The sequence below is a fragment of the Delphinapterus leucas genome, chromosome 6 (genome assembly GCF_059928025.1).
Source record: "Delphinapterus leucas isolate spDelLeu-1000000601 "Yukka" chromosome 6, BTC_Dleu_Yukka2, whole genome shotgun sequence".
NCBI classification, from domain to species: Eukaryota; Metazoa; Chordata; class Mammalia; order Artiodactyla; family Monodontidae; genus Delphinapterus; species Delphinapterus leucas.
The window spans coordinates 37,139,037-37,151,839 of record NC_143134.1 but is presented as its reverse complement, the minus strand read 5'-3'; the positions used below and the strand labels follow the sequence as shown (position 1 = coordinate 37,151,839).

The 12,803-nt window shown below is 36.5% G+C and overlaps 1 protein-coding gene across 1 annotated transcript in view; it reads right to left on the bottom strand.

Annotated features, from left to right (window-relative positions):
- ZNF510 (zinc finger protein 510) overlaps positions 1-12,803 on the bottom strand; it is a 67,804-nt gene that overhangs the window by 18,374 nt on the left and 36,627 nt on the right. The window contains exon 7 of the mRNA XM_089913007.1: positions 1-12,803. This exon is cut by the window's left edge and continues 18,374 nt beyond it. The gene's annotated coding sequence lies outside the window, so the exon portion shown is untranslated.

Here is a 12,803-nt window from a genome sequence, read left to right as displayed (position 1 = left end):
CTAGCACTGAGTGTCTGAAAAGTCTCATTTTCTTGTGAAATAGCCATGAAATGAGTTGGGAGATTACAAAAAAGGAGAAATTAAAATAGGCTAATATATTCCATGATCATTTTATAGAAGTAGGAATCTTAGCCAAAACTTAATATTGCAAAAATAACAAAAAATAACAAGACCCTCCCTTGTGCCAGGCATGCTAAGCAATTTAATGAATATATAAAATTTAAGTAGCTGTATAGGGAAAGCATACAATGATGAAAACTGTGATGTAAGGAAGAATGGCACATGAATGGGTGACACTTACAAGGAGACTGGATCATATAAGCTTGGCATCAGGGTAGGCAACAGAAAGAAATACATCTGATAATGTAAGAGGGGTTCATAATTTATTTGATGGTCACTAAATTTCATGTATTAAGTTATATGTAAAACCCAGCTTTATAAGCCATAAGTTATTTTGTCAGCCCAGAGAAAAATGAATTTAATACATTATGTAAAAATTAAATCCAATTAGGAATAAGAAAAATTGAGGCATTAAAGAGCAGGGCTCTAGTTTTGGGTGATGTCATTAGGCAGTGAGAACATGAAAATACTGAGTACAAAGGAAAACTAAAATGTCAGGAAGTATTGAAAGATTGGTATGAGGATAACAGAGATGATTCAGAACTTTAAAGTGATTTCCTGGTTGTCTGTTATGAGAATAGGCTACCAGGACAAAATAATTATGGAAGGGGAAAAAGAAGGATATTTGAGTTGTGAGGAAAAAAAATTTAGTTTTTTTCAACCATTTTGAGAATAAAGAGGCCATAACACTGAAATACAGCTGCCCTGAAGGGGCACAAGTCATTAGAATAAAGTAAAAAGGCTTAAACTGCAGGTATGGATGAGGCCTGGAAAGAGTTATTGTATAAGAAGAAAAAGAGCAGAACTTGAGGATAGAGTGCTCAAAGATAGACAAATTAGGAGGAGAAAAAGACTGGGAATCAAAATTCTTTCACTCTCAGATATCCATTTTATGCCTAGTCTGTACCTTATTATGTTTGAGGCAGGAAAGATACAACTTTAAACCAGGTCAACTAATGTGAATAAGCACTTAGGGAAGCACAGACAAAAGTATGATAAAATCAAAGGTTGGGCTGATTTCAGGAATCATGATTAGTAAGTATCATCAAAGGAAGCAGAAAGAGTGTGGGAAAGAGATGTAGTGCCCCCCAAATTTTCAAATAGGACAGATAAGTGGAGATTTTGAAATACAATTTCAGAAGTAAGAAGAGCTAGTAAGTGCTTAGGAGAAAAAACAAGGGAAGAAACGGACTGCTTGAAATGAAGAGTGCCATTATAAATAGGGAGGCTGTGGAAGGCCATACTGAGGTGACGTAACAAGACCTGAATCCTCTTATAGAAACAAACACATTTGTGAGGAATACATGTAACGAGTACCTACCTCTCACTACTTTGTCCGTTTCTAGCTTTTTAAACATGGAAACTAAAACAAATACACATAAGAGATCGGATCAAGATGGCGGAGGAATAGGACATGGACCTCACCTTCTCCCACAAATACATCAAAAATACGTCTACATGTGGAACAATTCTCACAGAACATCTACTGAATATGGGCAGAAGACCTCAGACTTCCAAAAAGGAAGAAAATCTCCACATAAGTGGGTAGGGCAAAAGAAAAAAGAAAAAAAAGAGACAGGAATTGGGACAGGACCTGTGCCCCTTGGATGGAGCTGTGAAAGAATAAAGGTTTCTGCACACTGGGAAGTGCCCTCAATGGTGGGGAGATTAGCTGGGACAGAGGGGGTGGGTCGGGCCTGGGTGCTGAGGCCCAGGCTTCAGAGACCAGACCCAGGGGAGAAGACTGGCGTTGGCTGCATGGAGACATCCTGAGGGGGCAAGGGTGTGGTACGCCACAACCAAGGGAGTATGGGGGGTGGCCTGGGCCCGCCAGAAAGGCAGGGCACCACCATTGGGTGGTGTGAAAGGAGAGGGGTGGGCCTGCAATAGGAACTTCTTTTTTCACATGCTCTCTCAAGTGGCAGGGCACCGCCTACATGAGCTCAGGGGACGGGCACAAGCCACAGCTGCCATCTCGGACTCCAGAGGTGGGCCCAGACCACCTTGGCTGCTACTGCCAAGGGTCCTGAGACCCAACGCCAACTCCTGAGGAGTGCACTCAACCTGCCGCCACTATTGAGGGACCTGCAACTGGGAGCCAACCACTACCCCCTCCTTCCTGGGAGCATTCACAGGCAGCATAACTGCACACCCCCTATCAAGGGGATAATGGCCAGCACACATGGAGGAAAGAGATAGCAAGCATCCAAACCAAAAACAACCTTCACACCAAAAAATATTAAGCCCACACAAGCTACGAAGGGATGCTCCCATATATAAATAGCCCTCCAAGACAACAGTAGATAATTGTTTCTCCTAAACTCACAGACTTAGAGAAATATAAGCAAAATGAAGAAGCAGAGGAACCACTCCCAGTTAAAAGACCAAGATAGGACTTCCCTGGTGGCACAGTGGATAAGAATCCACCTGCCAATGCAGGGGGCACGGGTTCAAGCCCTGGTCCAGGAAGATCCCACATGCCACAAAGCAACTAGGCCCATGTGCCACAACTACTGAGCCCATGTGCCACAACTACTGAAGCCCATGCACCTACAGCCTGTGCTCCGCAACAAGAGAAGCCACCGCAATGAGAAGCCCATGCACCGCAATGAAGAATAACCCCTGTTCGCCACAACTAGAGAAAGCCCACGCAGCAACAAAGACGCAACACAGCCAAAAATAAATTTAAAAAATTAAAAAAAAGACCAAGAGAACTCCCCTGAAGGAACAATGAAACAAACCTCTTCAGTCTAATAGACACGAAGTTCAAAAAGGAGGTAATAAAAATACTGAAGGAATTTAGAAAGGCTACTGACAGAAATGCATATTACTGTAAAAAGAAACTAGAAACTATAAGGAGGAGCCGAAATTAGAAAATTTATTTGCTGAGATGAACCTGAACTAAAGGCAATGAATAGCAGAATGAATAATGCAGAAGAAAGAATAAGTGATCTGGACGATAGAAAAATAGAAATTACCCAATCGAAACAGCATACAGAAAGCCAATTAAAAAAAAATGAAAGCAATATAAGAGACCTATGAGATGGTATAAAATGTCCCAATCTATGCATAATAGGGATTCCAGAAGGAGAAGAAAGAGAAAAGGGGATTGAAAATGTATTTGAAGAAATTATGGCTGAAAACTTCCCAAACCTAAAGAAGGAAACAGATATCCACATATAGGAAGCATAGTGGGTCCCCAAAAATATGAATCCAAACAGATCTACACCAAGACATATTATAATAAAAATGGCAAAAGTTAAAGAGAGGATTCTAAAGGCAGCAAGAGAAAAACAAAGAGTTAATTACAAAGGTACCTCTATAAAGTTATCAGCTGATTTCTCTACAGAAACACTGCAGGCCGGAGGGAGTGGCAAAATATATTCAGTCTTGAAAGGGAAAGATCTGCAACCTAGAATACTCTAGCCAGCAAGATTATCATTTAGAAAAGGAGAAATAATAATTTCTCTGACAAGCAAAAACTAAACGAATACAGCAATAGTAAACCTATCCTAAAAGAAATATTGAAAGATATCCTCTAAATAGAAAAGAACCAAGAAGATATATGAAGGAGGAAATAATAATTGGAAATTAAATCACTTAAATTAGCCAGTATACAGATCAAAATGAGAAAAAAGAAAAAAAAACCTATATGTGAAAGCAATTATAAATAAAAGGAATAGCAAAAGGATAAACATGAAGATGTAAAAAAGGACATCAAAATCATAAAATGTGGGAAAAGAGAGTAAGAAAATGCAGATTCTTTCCTCTTTATTTTTTTTTAGAATGTGCTTAAGCGTATATGACTATAAGTCAAGCAGATATAGGAAGGGGTTAACATACTTGAAAAACAGGGCAACCACAAATTAAAAACATACAATAGATTCAAAAAAACCAAAAAGAAGAGAACACAAGCATAAAAGGAAATCATCAAAGCACAAAAAGAAAAAGAGCAAAGAAGAAACAAAGAATCAACTGGAAAACAAGGTTTAATATGGCAATAAATACATATGTATCAATAATTACCTTAAATGTCAATGGACTGAATGCTCCAATTAAAAGACATAGAGTGGCAGAGTGGATAAAAAAAACAAGAGCCTACAATATGCTGCCTATAAGAGACCCACCTTAGGGCAAAGGACACATATATATTGAAAGTGAGGGGATGGAAAAAGATGTTTCATGCAAATGGAAATGAAAGAAAGCAGGAGTTGCAATACTTATATCAGACAAAATAAACTTTAAAGCAAAGGCTATAAAGAAAAAGAAGGACACTACGTAATGATAAAAGGATCAATACAAGAAGAGGATTTTTACACTCATCAACTCACATCAATGGACAGATCTTCCAGACAGAAAGCCAATAAGGCAACAGAGATCATAAATGATACAATAGAACAGTTAGACTTCATTGATATTTTCAGGACATTACATCCAAAAAAATGAGAATACACATTCATTTTAAGTGCACATGGAACATTCTCTAGGATTGACCACATACTAGGGCATAAAACTAACCTCAACAAGTTTCAGAATATAGAAATTCTTTCAAACATCTTCTTTGACCACAATGGCGTGAAACTAGAAATCAACCACAGGAAAAGAAATGAGAAAAGAATGATTACATGAAGACTAAACAACATGCTACTAAAAAACCAAAGGGTCAACAAGGAAATCAAAAAAGAAATTTAAAAATACCTTGAGACAAATAACAATGAAAACACAACCATACAAAATCTATGGGACGCAGCAAAAGCAGTTCTTAGAGGGAAGTTCATAGTGATACAGGCCTTCCTCAAAAAACAAGAAAAATCTCAAACAACCTAACGTACCAACTAAAAGAATTAGAAAAAGAAAAACAAAATAAACTTGGAGTCAGCAGAAGGAAGGAAATAATAAAGATCAGGGAGGAAATAAATAAAATAGAGGTTAAAAAAACAACAGAAAAAAAATCAATAAAATGAAGAGCTGGTTCTTTGAAAGGGTAAACAAAATTGACAAACCTCTGGCTAGGCTCATCAATAAGAAAAGAGAGAGAACCCAAATACACAAAATAAGAAATGAAAAAGGAGAAATCTCAATTAATACCTCAGAAATAAAAAAAAAAAATAAGAGAATACTATGAACAACTGTATGCCAACAAATTTGACAACCTAGAAGAAATGGACAACTTTCTAAAAACATACAGCCCACCAAAACTGAATCAAGAAGAAATAGATAATTTGAACAGACTGATCACTAGAAGTGAAATAGAATCTGTAATTTAAAAACTCCCTACAAACAAAAGTCCAGGACCAGTGGCTTCACAGGCAAATTCTACCAAACATACAAAGAAGAACTTATACCAATTCTTCTCAAACTCTTCCAAAAGATTGAAGAGGCAGGAACACTCCCAAAGACATACTATGAAGCCACCATCACCCTGATACCAAAACCAAACCAAGATACCACCAAAAAAGAAAATTACAGGCCAATATCTTTGATGAATATAGATGCAAAAATTCTCAACAAAATATTAGGAAACTGAATCCAACAACACATAAAAAGATCATACACCATGATCAAGGGGGATTCATCCCAATTTCATGAGGATGGTTCAACATACGCAAATCAATCAATGTAATATGACACATTAACAAAAGAAAAGTCAAAAACTACATGACCATCTCAATAAATGCAGAAAAAGCATTTGACAAAATTCAACATCCATTCATGATAAAAACTCTTACCAAAGTGGGTATACTGGGAACATATCTCAACACAATAAAAGCTATTTATGACTAACTCACAGCCAATATAATATTCAATGGTGAAAAGCTGAAAGGGTTTCCACTAAAATCTGGAACAAGACAAGGATGCCCACTCTCACCACTTCTATTCAACATAGTATTGGAAGTCCTAGCCACAGCAATCAGACAATAAAAAGAAATAAAGAGTATCCAAATTGGAAGGGAAGAGGTAAAACTGTCACTATATGCAGATGACATGATACTATATATAGGAAACCCTAAGGACTCCACACAAAAACTATTAGATCTAATTAATGAATTCAGCAAAGTAGAAAGCTAGAAGATTAACATTCAGAAATTGGTTTTATTTCTTTACACTAACAATGAAATATCAGAAATGGAATGTAAAAAAAATAAATAAATCTTAAAATTGCACCAAAAAAAAACCCTAGGAATAAACCTGACCAAGGAGGTGAAAGACCCTGAGAACGATAAAACATTGAGAACTATACACTGAGAACTATATGCTGAGAACTATAAAACATTAATAAAGGAAATTAAACAGGATTCAAAGAAATGGAAAGATATTACATGCTCTTGGATTGGAAGAATTAATATTGTTAAAATGGCAATACTACCCAAAGCAATATGTATATATATATAATGTCAAATTACCTAAGACATTTTTCACAAAACTAGAAAAAATAATCCAAAAATTTATATGGAACCACAAAAGACCCAGAATTGCCAAAGCAATCCTGAGGGAAAAAAACAAAGCAGGAGGCATAACTCTCCCAGACTTCAGACAATACTGCAAAACTACAGTAATCAAAACACTGTGGTATTGGTACAAAAACAGACATACGGATCAATGGAACAGAATAGAGAACCAAGAAATAAATCCACACACCTATGGTCAGTTAATCTTCAACAAAGGAGGCAAGAATATAAAATGGAGAAAAGACAGTCTCTTCAGGAAGTGGTGCTAGGAAAGTTGGACAGCTGCATGTAAGTCAATGAAGTTAGAACATGACCTCACACCAAGCACAAAAATAAACTCAAAATAGCTTAAAGACTTAAACGTAAGACATGACACCATAGCACTCCCTGAAGAGAGGCAAATCATTCCCTGACATAATTTGTACCAATGTTTTCTTAGGTCAGTCTCCCAAGGCAATAGAAATAAAAACAAAAATGAACAAATGGGACCTAATCAAACTTATAAGTTTTTGCACAGCAAAGGAAACCATAAACAAACAAAAAAAAGGCAACCTATGGAATGGGAGAAAAAATTTGCAAATGATGCGACCGACAAGGGCTTAAGCTCTAAAATATACAAACAGCTCACACAACTCAACAACAACAACAAAACAACCCAATCAAAAAATGGCTGGAATACCTTAATAGACATTTCTCCAAAGAACACATACAGATGGCCAGTAGACACCTGAAAAGATGCTCAGCATCACTAATTATTAAAGAAATGCAAATCAAAACTACAATGAGAAAAAAAAACCCACAATGAGGCGCCACCTCATACTAGTCAGAATGGCCATTATTAAAAAGTCTACAAATAACAAATGCTGTAGAGGGTGTGGAGAAAAGTGAACCCTCCTACACTGTTGGTGAGAATGTAAGCTGGTGCAGCCACTATGGAAAACAGTATGGAAGTTCCTCAGAAAACTAAAAATAGAATTACAATATGATCCAGCAATCCCACTCCTGGGCATATACCCAGACAAAACTTTAATTCAAAAAGATACATGCAGGGCTTCCCTGGTGGCGCAGTGATTAAGAGTCCGCCTGCCGATGCAGGGGACACGGGTTCGTGCCCCGGTCCGGGAAGATCCCACATGCCGCGGAGCGGCTGGGCCCGTGAGCCATGGCCGCTGAGCCTGCGAGACCGGAGCCTGTGCTCCGCAATGGGAGAGGCCACAACAGTGAGAGGCCTGCGTTCCGCAAAGAAGAAAAAAAAAAAAAAGATACATGCATCCCTTGGTTCATAGCAGCACTATTCACAATAGCCAAAACATGAAAACGACCTAAATGTCCAGCGACAGATGAATGGATAAAGAAGATGTGGTACATATATACAATGCAATACTACTCAGCCATGAAAAGAATGAAATAATGCAATTTGCAGCAACATGGATGCAACTAGAGATTATAATACTAAGTGAAGTCAGAAAGAGAAAGACAAATACTGTATGATATCACTTATATGTGGAATCTAAAATATGGCACAAATGAACCTAACTACAAAACAGAAACAGACTCACAGACTTGGAGATCAGACTTATGGTTGCCAAGGGGCAGAGGGAGAAGGAGAGGGATGGACTGGGAGTTTGGGTTTGATAGATGCAAACTATTACATTTAGAATGAATAAACAACAAGGTCCTACTGTATAGCATAAGGAAATTTATCCAATCTCCTGGGATAAACCAAAATGGGTTTAGCCTTGGATAAACCATAATGGAAAAGAATATTTTTAAAAAGTATATATATATATAACTGTCACTTTGCTATATAGCAGAGATTGGCACAACATTGTAAATCAACTGTACTTCAATAAAATAATAAAACAAATACACATAAATCCCTTCTCTCTATGTTAACAAATGGCATAAACTGAACACCTATAGAACCATCATCAAGTCTACAATATGTAAAATGACTAGCTCTAAGACACCTCACATATTCTTTCCTGGGCACAATTTTCTTCACACTGAGAGGTCATTTCTATCATAAATTCTACAAAAATCATTTCTTTGCTTTTCTTTATACTTTTACAACCTGTTCATGCAACCCTAAAAAAAAGTTTAATTTTACACAAATTGAATAATTGCTTCTTGTGTTCAAAATTGTTTGTGAGGTTCATTCATGTATTTGCTTGTAGCCATACTTGGAAAATTCCCTTTCTATATGACTTATCCTCCATGAATGTACCACAATTTATTTCTTCATTCATCTGTTAATGGATATTTGCTGGATTTCACTGTGGGGAAAAAAATTCTCACTTTCTTCCTGGAGCATAGAAACACATCTTTATCAAGAGTACGTAGCTAGGAGTAGAACAGCATGATGTGGGGTGTGAATATCTTTACTAGATAATGTCCATCAATTTCAAAAGTGACTGCACTTTTGTGAGGGCAAGGGGTATATGGGAAATACCTGTTCCTTCTGCTCAATTCTGCTTTGAACCTAAAATTGCTCTTAAAAAAAAAAAGGCTTAAAAAAAGTGATTGCACCAAATTTCAATTCCTCAACAATAGATGAGGTTCTTTGATGTTCCACATCCTCATTCCTGATACTGTCAGACTCGGAAATTCTGCCAATCTTATAAATAAATGTGTAGTGGTATCACGCTGTGGTTTCATTTGCATTTCTTCCACAAGAGATGAGGTTAAATATATTTTTCCCCGTCCAATTATTCCTCCTGGGAAGGAGGAATAATAATAATAATATTATTACTGGGGATAACAATAACTGGGGAAGTTTCTTATTAAATCTTATGCCCATTTTTCTGCTAGGTTGCCTGCTTTCTTCCTCAAAGATTTACATAATTCCTTATAATCTAAATATTAGTCTTGTCTTGGTTCCAGGCATCACAAAGATAAGATTCTGCCACAGTGTGGCTTCTCTTTTCATGTTTCTTATGATGTCAAGAAATTCTGAATTTTAATGGAGCTTATAAATCTTTCCTCATGTATTGAGGGTTTTTTTGGTTTAAAATTTTCCCTACACAGGGTAATAAAAATTTGTTCCCGTATCTCCTTCTAAAATATTTTGTTTTGCCTCATACAATTTAGACTTCGGTCTACCCAAAATTGACTTTTGTGGTAGGATATAAAGCTGGGACACCATGCCAGGTTGCATATAAAAGGCTTTTGCAGCTTTCTGCACTGTCGCCCTGTTTAAAAATCAATTGTCATTAAAGCGTGCAATTATTTCTGGGCTCTCGATTCTGTTTCAAAGGTCTATAATTACCCCCACACCAGTACCATTCTGTAACAGTTACAATAGATTTACAGTATATCTTTAATACCTGTTAGAAAAGATCCTATACTATCCTGCTCTTCAAACATGTTTAAACAGATTGGTAAGAATTAAGAATTTTAAAACATCCACTGAGGCACGCATTGTGTTCATGACAACCAACAATGTTGACAGGCTCGACCCTGCCCTGATACTCCCTGGGCGAGTAGACCTGAAGGAGTACATGGGCCACTGCTCATGCTGGCAGCAGACCCAGATGTCCCAGAGGTTCTATCCAGGGCAAGCAGCTTCTCTGGCTGAGACTTTTGCAGATCGTGTCCTTCAAGCTACAACTCAGATCAGTCCTGCCCAGGTGCAGGGCTACTTCATGCTGTATAAGAATGACCCTGCAGAGGCAATTCACAATGTGGAGTCTCTGAGGAGGTGACAACCGGGCTGTACCCAGCTCTCTCCTCCTCTAGGAGATCAATAAACACCTGCCAAGCTAAAAAAGAATTTTATAACAGTCTTCCAATCCATGAACATGATATATGGATTTATTTCAGTTTTATTTCATCTTGCTCAACATTTTTCAAAATTTCAATATTTGCACAGCTGAATTTCTAAGTATGTTTGCACTGTAACTTCTTATATGATGTTTCCTCTCCTTTTTCCAGCATAGACTAGCTAATATTATGAATTTTTAAAATCCTTTTTATTCCAAGGAACATGTTTTGGCTTTAATTTATACCATTATAATTTTCCAATTAATTCGTTTCTAATTTTTTTAAATAAATTACTTCTGTTTAAGCTTAGTCTACTCAAAATTCCTGTTCTTCAAATTTTCCACCAAGAAATGCTATACCCATAGCCCAAAAGTTCTGCACAGTAAAGGGTTAACTCAGCAGGTTTGGGGTATTCAAACCCTGCACATTCCAAAGAAATGACTGGCTTTTGACCAGATCCTGGGAGATAACTTATAAGCCCCTGGAATATCCCACCTGATAAGAATGTCTTTATATACCTCGGGACCTTGAGCCACACCAGATAGTTCAGGCTAATAATGTTACTTATGGTTGGGGCCTTAGGCCATGTTGTTATTAGTCTGATCTTTGGAAGGGCTGGAGCCTGAGTAATTAAGGTCAGTCACACAGATGCTCCAAGCAACCCCAATAAAAACCTTGGACACCAAAGCCTGGGTAAATTTCCCTGGCTGGCAATACTTGATGTATGTTGTCAAACATTGTTGCTGGCAGAATTAAGCACTGCTCATACAACTACAACAGGAGAAGAAAATGGGAAGTTTGCATCCAGTCTCTCTTGGAATATGCCCTATGTGCCTTTTGTCTTTGCTGATCTTTTATCTGTAACCTTTTGCTGTAATAAACTGTAAGTTTGAATATTAAAGCTTTTCTGAGTTCCTGAAGACCTCTGGATACAGATTCACAAATACATTTTATATTTTTATAAATTTGATTTTGATATATCCCTTGATCAAATAGATTTTTCAAAAATATATATGTATTTTTTATTGAAGTTTTCTTTTAACCCCAAATGTATTTATGTTTAGTTGCTCCATTGACACTTCAAAGAAAGTTTACACTATATTTTCAGAGTACAGAGTTTGAAAGACACATATAAATATGTATCACACTCATGTCATAACATATGCTATTTATATCTTCTAGAACAGGGGTCAACAAACTTTTTCTTTAAAAGGCCTGATGGTAAATACTTTAGTTCTTGCAGGCCATATGATCTCAGACAACTAGTCATCCAGCTTGTTGTATCAAAAAAGCAGCCATAATCAATACACAAGCAAATGACTAAGTTCCAAAAACTGTATTTACAAAAAACAGGCAGCTACCTGGATTTAGCACAAGGAACATAATTTACCAACTCATGTTCTGGAATCCCAGTTGTTATTCACTGTATCTAGCATGATATCAGAGTGGTATAAGTGGGTGTATGATAGCTATGTGTTCCTATTTCTCCTCATATATCTTGAAGTTTTTTTTTCTTTAATGAATCAATGATAATTTAATTGGCACACAGGAACCAGCGGGCTTTGCATCTCCTTTTAAAATTATCTTCTTTAGCTTTATTAAGGTGTTCTTTTTATTACTGCATGAATTTTGATGTGAATCAAAACCTTGTCCAATAGTATATTAATTAAGCCTGAATTATTTTCTGTATATTGCCTTAGTATTAAGTGTCTCATATTTTAAACTTTCCAAATTATTTTAGGTATATATCCTTGATACATTCTCATGCCATTTTCTCTTAAGAGGGGGCTTTAACCAATTTACATTGATATGACATATACATCCATCATATTTTATGTTACGCTGTTTACATATGTTAATGTTTACACAGGTTTTTTAATAAAAAAAATCTTTTCAGTGATAGGTCTGTTTTCTTTGTACTACTAACTGTGTCTTCCTTCTAATAATGAGAAAGTTTATATTTTACAATGATAGTAGTTACATTTGTAATGGTTACATTTATAATTAATAACTCTTACATAATTATTATTAATTAGACAGTATCTAGTAATTTCCCACGACACAACTACTGATCCACTCTCTCTTTTGCCATCATTTAACCTTCCATTTTAGTTGCTTTCACAATCTTCCTTAGCATTTAACTTTGTAATCATTAAATAGAAATTGATGACTTGATTTCAGGTATGTGATATACTATGTTGCTGCATTTGAAAGAAGAAAAAATAAAAATGATTAAATTGTATCCCTTACATTACATTTTCCACACCCACATTTTATTGGATCTATTCATTTTGAAACTTCCAAAGGTACCCATCTTTAACAGATACATTTGGGGTTAAGTTTTCCGGGAATACCTTCTGCCAGCACTCTGAAACTCTCCTGGATAACTCCTCTTCAGAAGTTTGTCTCATAACCATGGATCTTCTCCTTGTTCCAACTTGAAGATAACCTCTGGCTTTATAAAGCAATACC